Genomic DNA, 10,746 nt, shown 5'->3' on the forward strand with positions numbered 1-10,746 from the left:
TGATGAAATCCAGGATAAAATAGCTTTCTAATAATGGTTATGGCTGGAGAGAGAGCACAAAAGAGAACCAGAACTATTTTTTTCTTGCTTTTTTGGACCCTGAAAAGGAATAACTAGTGATAGAAGGTTGCCTGTTTTGAAAGGTCAATGCAGTAACACTGTATCAAAGGGTTTCTTAATTTTCTTAACTTTGCTTTGTTTGATCTGTCTCAACCTATGGATCTGGAATATGTAATCAGTAGCTTGCAGTCCTCTGTCCTACTAGGAGTCCAGGATAAGTCCTGCTTACTGAGCGAGTGTGGATGGGGGAGTAGAGCGGAAAAAAGGTGATACCCCACTATTCTGTTTGACTCTTCCCTCTCCTTTTGCGTAAAACAGTTTATTCAGCTTCCTAGTTCCACCAGTGAGGTCTGTAGCATATTAAACACATATGGAGATATTCACACTATCTATCCTAGGTTACTTTAGCCTTCTGCCTTATGTTCTCTGCATTGCATGTGAAGTAGACTATGTGACTATCCTTTCCCTCCGTCCCATTATATCAACTGGAGGTGGGGAGAGAAGTACAGTCAGCATGAGGAGATAAGATTAATGAGGAAAGAAAATGCTATTTAATTGGAAAAAAAATCTACTTCCTGCAAAAATGTAAAAAGGCTTCAAGCTTGTCTTGTTTAAGGCAAATTTTGGATCTTGAGGCACATCTTACTTTTTTGTCCTTTTTTCTGTAGTTGCTTTTGTTGAGTGGACTGTTTGTGAAACATGTTGATGCATTGCTGTTTGAAAGGCAGGAGGTCTGCGGTGAAGCTTGGCAGGGAGCTCACAGGCTGCGCTTTCACACATGCCTGCGTTTTCTGCACAGGCAAAATGATAACAGACAAACTAAAAACCTGATCTAGGACAAATCAGAAATAATGAGACTTCCCACCCAGCGACAAGCACGAGAAGGGAGTTACGCGGTGCCATGTGATGAAGGCTTGGAGGCCTGGCGCAGTAAGTTGTGTTGGCAGGGGGAGGAAGCAGCCTGGGGACAGCTCCAGCCCAGGTCGCAGTCTGTGACCCACATATCGAAAAGGGCTTATGACAGGTTGCCCTCGTGCTAGAGCAACATTACAACAATGGCTGTAGCTGGGCAGTTGCCAAGGGGAAAAAAAAAAGTGACTATACTTACTTACTCTTACTACAGCGATAGTGATATACCCTTACTATAGCGATATTTGTCCTTAAAATAGAGTTTTGTAAAGATTGAAGTCTTTTTTTCTCCTGGCAGGTATGCATGTTGTGTCAAATACACCAATACCATTCTTGCTTAGTAGTTTTTCAAATGAATTTTATTGCAGCTTAAAAAAGTCTTTCAGCCTACTGGGAAGGTGAAGACTGTTTTTCTTTACCACCCAAGACTTTAGGACTGCTGCTTTGGTTGCAGCTGCTGGGTGGAAGTGCTGTGGGTGGTTTTAGGAGTGAGGGAATTCTTCAGGCAGGGCATGAAAGTTTCAGGCCTGGGATGCTTTATTGCTAGTTGAACTCTGAGGCCTAATGCTTTCTTGACAACAGCTACGTGTGAGGCTGGAAGAAGAGAGCCATACATCAGGAGACGAAATAAAGTGCTTCATCCTGGAAATATATGCAGAAAGTGAGTATCCATCAAAATAGATTAAACAGCCCTCTGTATGCGAGAGGCAGGACAATTTGCAAGCATTAGAAAGAGCCGACAGAAATCGGCACTAACAAACAGCTTGCAAGCCCGTTCACGGACATGAAGCTTGTCCGAGTTTCTGAAAGGCTTGTTATGTAAACTGGACTTGCCCTGAACACAGATAAATCAGGACTTCACTGACACTTGGTGCAAATTTATCTCTCTAATGATGTCATGTATTTGGGCATGAATATGTGGTTTGACCATTTGTTACGCCTCCACATTAAATCTGAACTGTTAATTTTGGCTTCTAGTCGTAACTGATAACAGGTTTTTTTAACCCCTTTTTTCCACATGAGTCTTAGTTTTTGAAAGCTTAGCTTCTTCTGCAGTCTTTGTGTTGAAGGCATCAGTGCTGTGTCCTCCCCCACCAGCTCTGCCTTCAACCCTTGTTCCCCAGTCTTGCAAACTCCCCAGCCCTCACTCCACCCCATTTCTTTTCTCCCAGAAGTCCAATCCATCAAAGCCCCTGACATTTTGTACCTCCCTCCTCCCAGTGTCCTGTAGATGCCCTTATCTGGCATTTGCCTTGCTGGCGCTGTACCACACAGATACTGGGCTTTAAAAGTACCCAAGAGGAAGGGAGGAAGAATGACAGAGAACCTGAAAGAGTGTCTTGAGGATGGAGAGAGCTTATTGTAGCAAGGGTAGTATACCTGTTTGTGGTACTTTTCTTTCATGTTCAGGCTACTCACGGAGCTCCCTCTGAAACATGTTCCGTAATTGATAGGGAAAAAGAAATAATTGGTTTAGGCATTTTTAAATAATTTATGAAACCATTAATTGATAACTGAGCTCTTCTGATTAGCAGCTCTCTTTTAAATACCCGTGTGCTATTGCAGATGCTAGTGCAAATTGTGTCTGCAGCACTTCAGGCCCATGCACAATTTGTGCTGTCTCTGCCAAGTTTGACGTTGCCTTGTTTTTTGTGACACAGGCCAGTTCTTCTCATGGAGCTCTTCTTAGCAATTGATCGATAGGATGCATATGTCCAGCCATCTGGTAAAACTAGCCATGCAGTTATTTTGTTTGCAGTGAAGTAGATTTGCAGTGCGTATGTAACACTATGGGTTGGGCTAATATTGGCCTCAGATGCTTTAGGAAGGACTCTGCAATGTTTAATAGCTCCTCTTTGTGAGCAGAAAGTAACTAGAGATGATCTTTGCCTTGCTGGAAATACGTGGTGGGTTGTCGAGCCACAGACAAACAACAAAAGCCTGGCACCACATCCCAAACTTTTGTAGACCAAGTCAGTGCTCTGAATTTAATTAGGAGATGTGCCCGCTATCACTGATGAGTAGAATGAAGAGAATCTCAGTGTTCATGAAATGTTTGGGAATGATTACGGAGGAAATGGATTTGCAGGACTAGTCCACATGGCCTAGGTCACCATTTCAGAAAGCTGATTCTAGTGGCCTTGAAAATGGGCTGACAGGCAGATCCTTGTCTGGGATCAGAGCTGTGCAAGGTTTCTACCAATGTTAGGTCTAATTTACTCTTGGACTCAGTAGACTGGTTGAGTATCCATGTGAGCAGTCCAGCTGCTTTGTTAAACAATATATTACTTTGATGTCTTGCTCCCATGTTCATCAAGTGATAACAGGCACTGTTTCCTCTTTGCTTTTGATAAGCAGTCTGAAAGGTACTGTGTTGAGTATGTTGGGTGTGTCTTGCCTGCAGTAGCTGTTACTTGTACAGTAGGATTTTCTGATATCGGCAGTGCTCAAATGGATGGACGTGAGCCTGAGGTCTTCCATGTTCCTTCATCCAAGCTATTTTCACCAGTAAAGACTGCGGGCTCCAGCTAGCTCCTGGAATTGCTGCATGTACATGGGTGGCTGACAAGGTGCTATCTGGTGGGAAAAGGCAGCTCTCACAGCAGTGGTTTAGAAGATTTTCACACTTGGAAACTTTCTTAAAAGAGTTAGCAGTGAAGTGGGCCGAAACTGTTGGCCCTTGGCAAAGCCCACTTAAGTCACTGGGAATCTACACCAGTCTGATTTTGTCAGGGCCACTCAGACCAATCGTCTTCATAGAGACCTCCTGGGACGATGCCCAAGTAGATGCTGTGCTGGCTTATCCTACTCAGGCACTTTGTTTTGTCCTGAGGTACCACACTTGTCACAGTGTCACACGTAGCCATGCGCTCTTTCCATCTGTGTTTGTTCTCCTGTTACACCATCTTCTGGAAGCAGTGGGCATGTTTGCCTTGCGTGTTTAACAGTGTGGCATGTGGAAGTGGTGTGAGGCATAGGGCTCCTAATTATAGGTTGCTGAGCTGAATTTTATTCAGGTGTGGGCTATTACCGTTTAAGCCAAGGTTCTTATAAAGCCTGAGGAAAACTTTTGGACTTCTTTTTTAAAGTATTTGATATGTTTGTAAACAACCTTGAAACACGGTATTTTTGTTTTCTCTTTTGCTTTTTTTAACCACATTAGAGGACAAGACAGCACAAAATAGCTTTTTTTTTTTTTTCCTGGTAATACTTTAGATTCTCTGTCTGTAAGAACCGAGGGTTAGATTCATCTGCTGAAATACAGAGATCCACACTGTAGACAATGCCACCTCAACTATTCACTTATGACCTCTTTATAATCAATGGAAACAAATGCTATGGATGAAGGGGGAGTAGCTAGAGGTGTGCTGGAGGAGAAGAAGAGTTTCCACGTTAGGGATCGCAACGAGAGCTCTGAATGAGCCAAGTCTCCCTGATGCAGCTCAGAGCTTGGGCGCTGCCGGCCTGGGTCCTGGCAGCATCGCTTTGTGGCTTAATTAATCCTGCCTCCAGGTGAGCCGCATGCCAGTGCAATGCTGCTGCAGGTCTGCTGCTTGCCCAGGGATTTGTGCGATGCTCTGTGTTGTGCTGTGGAGACGGATCTGAGTATTTAAAGTGTCCAAGTTATTTAGGCAGTCCTTCCCTGTGCATCCTTCCTCTGATCATTTGGCTCTGTGTATATTCAGACACTGCGTTGGGAATTGCAACATGTCCAAAGTCAAAGATGCTTCTTGTGCTTGTACATTTGGGGGATTTCAGGGAAAAGGTTAGTGTGGTGGTTTAGTGTTCCTGATTAAAATTTGTGTCCGTATCTGCATAAGGGAGGAAAAGAGCAGGCTTGGAGCAGGCGGGAACAGCAGGAGGCTGCTACCTTTTACTGGCTTATCAACTGCAGCTTTCAGGCTTTCGTTTTTATTGAAGGAGATTGGGAATCAAATCCCCAGCTTTGTATTAAGTCCAGAAGTGAAAATAGGAAATGACTTCTTGGAGGTGACGCCCCTCGGAGAGCTGTTTGAAGGAGGCTGCGAAAGCCAAGGCTGCCTTCTGTCGCATTACACTTTTCACGGCGGGCATGTGTAAAAGGGGGCCGCAGCCCAGGGTGTCTGGTCAGACACTTGTGCCTCCCCTGAGGGCTGGGGAGGAGGGAGAAGGGGGTCCTGGTCACCACGGAGAGCGACTCTTTTCTCCCACAGCTTTGTCTATGTGGGCAATATCTTTCCTATTGTCTCTTTTWTAAAAGCAAATCTCTTTTTTTCTCGCCTGCAAATGCTTGCTTTTCTGTATGGCTCCAGACTCTGGTTTTGGGCAATGCTGGTGGTACAGCTTCCAGTTAGTTTCTTCAGCGCCCACCGAGCAGCTCGAGCATGTTTGTGCCTGATGATGGATACTGCTCTGTTTCTTTTAGCCAGGCCTTAGCAGTAAATACAGGTTGACGGAAACATCTACAACCATCAGGTTCCTGAAATCCGAGTTCTTTATTACATAGATGAAAGGCACAGACCTGGTTTTTATTGTCCTACTATAACTGTGCCGCCTTTTTAGCACAGGCTGTAGTCATCAGGCTATCTCCGTTTGGCTTTGAAAGTTAGTGGGTAGAATAAGGCTATTGCTCTCTTGCTCTGCGTATACAGACTTTGGAAAGTGTTTATAAACAGAGCTGCTCTGGACAATGGATCTTGGCTCTGATGGATTCTAAAAATTACAAAGTTTGTACTGACTTTCCTGGGTCTGTCAGGATATCTAAAATATTTGTACGTCTCCAAGAGAAGATGTGTTGATCATAGCTATGTATCCGCCACTGTTTTGCATGATGGCTTGGTAATCATGACTTTGCCAGGGGAAAAAATATATATACCTGCAAACGCATAAGCACATATCAGGTAAGGCCTGATATCCCAAGTGACAAAACATTTTTGTTCTTTTATGAAATACAAAAATTTCTAGGGTGCATACAAAAACCTGACTTCATAATGAGCAGAGCCATGTGAAGAGCAAGGATAGCTCTGAAAGTCATCTGAATCCTTCGGAGCTTTAGTGAAAAAAAGCTAACAGAGCCAGCCTGAGTCTCCCAATGTGAAGATTGTTTTTCTGCCTTGAAAAACAGGCAAGTTTGAAATATAAATAGCCATATGCCATTGTTGTTTTGGATTTGCTGAGGGCAAGCAGTTCTGTTGTAGCTTTTGAATGACGGGAGGAAGCTGTCATTTTTTGCAAATTTCTCTTGGATTTTTAAGCCCTTTGCAGATATTAAAGCTACACAAGATTTCTGTGAAGTAGATGACATTATCCCTGTTGTAGGGAGGCATTGGAGAGGTTAAGCAGCCTGCCCAGGTGCAGGAGACACTTGCAAGAACTGTTTAGATGAACCCAGTGATGATTTTATGTAGCTGAGTATGGACTAGATTAGTCTTGATATCTTTTTATAAAGATGGTCTGATTGCACAGTTTGTTTTTGTGTGGCTCTCTACTCTGGGATGTGAGCTCGAGTGCAACAGATACTCCCTTTCTTGAATGGGTTTTTGTTGTTTGGTTGGTTTATTTATTTTTAATGGGATTCCCAGTTTTCCAGTGTTGCTAAGACAGTTCAAGGGAATGTAAATGGTGAGGTTTAGAAGTGCAAAAGAAGTTTGGTATGCTGGGGTGTTTCCTAGCATTCACCCTTCCAGTGTTTCCTGTTTGAAATAGCTTTTGGATGCTCTGATACCTCTCTTGTGAGCTACACAAGGATTGGCGACTTACCTTGCTTACCGCTGCCAGCAGAGCTGCTGCCTCCATGCTGAGGAATGACTGCGTGCAGGAAATGGTGCTTGGCTCCCCAGGCTACACTTGTGTACCCTCCCCACGGGGACATGCACAGCATGGGGGGGACGTGCAGGTGGCAGTCGGGGACCTCCGAGTATATAGGAACAGTGATGCATATCATGGAAACACGTCCTTGTGTCATGGATGTGGCTCGTGCCCTTTGTCTCTGACTGCACCTTCAAATTACCTGTGATGATGCTATAAAATGGAACACTTTATACAGAGAGAGAAAAAGGTAAAGTTGTGCATAGCCCTTTATGTCTATATGTTATATGTTCTTTAGCATTTATATTACAGCAGTGCTTTGTGGCAGGATTGAGTGCCACTGTAGGACACCGCTCAGACATGGTCCCTTCGCTGGGGAGTTTGCAGTCTAAGAAAGCTGTTAGTGATAATGTGTGCTTGTGTCACCCTCCTGTGATGCTAGCACAATCTGGATGGCAAAGTGAGGTTTTCTTGTGCGGGATAAAAGGTGCTGAAATAAGTCAGCAGCGTAAATTGCACTGCTCTTCACCTCAAAAGGAAATAAAACCTACTACAAATTGGGATTTCATTTGGATCAGCTAATCCTCCTGTAGGTGACTGTGCCATCCTAGTCTTCTGCAGGATTTGCCCGCATGCAAATCTGCTTCTCAGACTGCATCTAGCAACAGCATTCTTCTTTCTGCTTTCCACCTCACTCCAACCCAGCTCCAGAGTCTCCATCACACTCATTTATATAAATATATATCATCACTGGTTTATATAATATTGTTTTGTAGTTTGCTTTGGTTACAGTACATTCAGCCTTTGATTTTTACGTTGAAATGTACTGTAATGGTCGTGGATTAACCTGAATGGAAACAGTGGTGAGGGAAGGGCAGGAGGGGGAAGACTAGGAAGGGGTTGTGCATAACAGGAGGCATTTTCAGTTTTCTTTTAGGTGTGAATGGACCAACACTACTTTGCTCTTTCAGCTATTGGGTCTGACAAACAGGTCACTCTGGACAGGCCTTGTGTTGCAGTTTCAGGTCAAGTGAAGGAATCGCTTTATCAGTCAGGTTGATGCCTGCCATACAGGGCTGCTTTCCACAGCCTGTTGCAGGGCGAGATGTGCATCTGCCAGGTGGTGGGAAGGTCAGGATGGCAAATGGTGTGACGGTAGAGATGTCAGACGGGGTCTGTACTGTGGTATGCCCGCGGGTAGCTATAGCAGTGATGTCTCTGCCTGGTGCTGTCTTTGCAGGCCAGAAGACTAGCGGTATCCTGGTCTTCCCACTGCTCTTGTCCCTCCCACTCTTAAAGAAAACAAACAAACAAACAAACAAAAAACAACCCAAAAAAGCAGCTAGTACATTAACTGTTCCAACAATTACGTGATGGAACAGAGAGAGATAAAAAGCACATCTTGAAAATAAGGAAGGCAGGTTTTCCCTTTGGGTGGAAGTCAGCATTAATGAAACTGCTGCTCATGCTCTGTTAAAAAAAAGATCATTAAAGGATTGGCAGGAAAAAAGAAAGTCTCCTGTTTTTTCTCTTCAGGAGCAAAATTCCAAACTGTGTTGTTGAGACTCTAGCTATATCTAAGGCATTTCCTTGCAGAAACTTCTTTTCCCATTCCCTGTCTGCACAGTGCTGGGGAGATTTGCTGGGATTTTATACTTCACCACGAAGTGCAAGATTTTTTAAACCCATGGAAATCAGTGTTTTATTAAGAAACAGAAGTGGGATAAGCCATCAGAAGTCTTGGCTCCTTTCTTCCAAAGACTTTATGCATCATAGATTGGATAGGCCCCCCTGAGATATAAGAAAACCAAACTTTTAAAATGCCTAGTTCAGGGTTAGTAATTGTTTTAAATAGCTGAATAAAAATGCTTTTTTATTATAAGCCTAGAGTTCTCTTTCAGATGTGAAGCTGCTTGTTTCTTTTGGCAGTAAAGGCTGATTTTACTTCTCTCTGAGGATGGTGGTAAAACTTTCAACAGCTCAGGCACAGAAACCAGCCCTTTGTCTAACTGGAGGCTAGAGACCAAAATTTGTTCTTTGGGTTTTTGAGTTCCCCACAACCTCGCTTTCTGACTGTGTTTTTAACCTATTAATCTGGACCTTCTGAAAGAATTTTTGTTAGGGAGAAAAGAGACAGAGGTTAGGATATTCCCTCCTTTCAGGGGCTTTGTATAGGGACAAGGCAAAACTCAGATGCGATGTTTGATGGCTGTGGTTGTGCATGCTACTTGGTAATTTTTTTGACATCAAATTTTTGGTTGACGGATTACAAGTGTAAAGGAATCCACACTTTTCAAAAGGTTGCATTGAAAGATGAGCAGAAGTTGGATTTACTCTTCACTCCACCCTGGGCAGGAGAGCAGAAATCTCTGCTAATCCTGCTCTGAAGGGGGGACTGAAATATCAACACCTAGGGTAGTCAATCAGAAGTGAGAAGAGGAGGTTTAGAGAAACGGGAGGAATTGACGTGTTTCCCGTGACAGTGCTSAGTGCCAGCGGGCTCTGAAGAGGAACCAGCGAGGGGTGTTTCTGTGGGGGAGATGTGGAGCCCCCCCGGACAGTGGGGAGATACTAGGAGAAAATGCCCCAAATTTCCTTTGCCTAGAGCTTAGGGAGGTAGTGAGGGATGAAAGAAAGAGAAGGAGCTAAGTGCTAAAATTACTAGATTAGGTAATTTTCTCTGTGGTATGGAAAAGGTCTTCGCTCTGACTGAGGGTATATTCGTTCACTTTTCTCTGCTTGTTCTCCTCTCCTTTTGTTTCTTTCTAGTCTCTCTTTTTGTGGTTTCTTTTATCCCCTGCATCCCTCTCCCCATACGTTTCTTCAGAGCACCCATTTTGTATCATCTCTCCTACTGGCATTTTCTTTATAACACCCTGATTATTCGGCAGTTGCGCTGAGTGTGGTTCCCCCTCCAGAAGACGAAAAGTGCTGCTTCTGAGCAGCATTTGCTGTCACTCCATGTATGCAGGTAGGATGGAGGAAGGGCTCCTTTGCCTGTTAGGCAAAGTACAGAGTAGCAGGACCTGTGGATGTGACTGAGAAAGGAGCAACAAAGGTGCACCCTGCATAGTCCTTTTTGAGCCAGCCTAGGGGGAAAAAAAGTTCAGCAGTTGCTTTCTTTTTTCATTTGAGAAGGCTTTTCCTGAATTAATTCATATCACCCATTACAAATAGCGGCTGAAAGAGAGATCTTGCAAAATAGCTCAGCTGGGGAGGTTTTTGGTGCAACAAAACTGTGAACGCAGGTCCCCTCTGAACAAGTGCGGGGCAACCCTGGTGTAATAGTGTTGAATTTCCAAGATTTCACAGCAGTATAAAGACGCTCACAAGAGAAGACTTGGAAAGCAAACAAAAGAATATTGTCGGGATGTTTCTTCTGTTTCTGCCTCTCGTTAGCGGCCTTGAGAAGCTAATAAGTAGTTCTGAGAGATTTCAGGAAGCATTTGCAGACCTGGCACTCACAGGCGGCACTTCATGTTTCATCTTTGGGTCACACCGTGGGAACAAATTACGTGTGTACAGTCTTGAAGCAGATGTGTCAGCTCTGAGGCATGTTAAACGTGCGCAGTGAACTAATATTAGTAGTGATTAGTTTAAGCTGCTTCACAGCTGCAAGGAAACCAGGAGTGCTTTCACCTGCGCTGCTCCCCCTTCATCACAGTCATCCCTTCCCTGTATCGCCCTCCCCATCTCTACCATTGTCTGGGGGCTCCACTGAGGACTACCTTAATGATTTTTTAAATTAATCTTTTAAATCACGATTATTCTTGTTAACAAGATAGAGCCATTGGGCTCCCAGCACTGAGACCCATTGCAGCCTGCTCCAAGCACCTGAGCAAGGCAGGTGCGGGCATCACCCCTGCTCCGGCTACTGCTCGATGTTGGCGTGGAGCACGCATGGGCCTCCTCCACAACCCCATTGGCGCTAGGAGCTTGTGTGTGCCATCTGCCCTGCAGCACGACAGTCCCTGCTTGCACATCTCAGGC

Source organism: Apteryx rowi, unplaced genomic scaffold, assembly GCF_003343035.1.
Source record: "Apteryx rowi isolate R43461 unplaced genomic scaffold, aptRow1 scaffold_350, whole genome shotgun sequence".
Classification (NCBI taxonomy): Eukaryota; Metazoa; Chordata; class Aves; order Apterygiformes; family Apterygidae; genus Apteryx; species Apteryx rowi.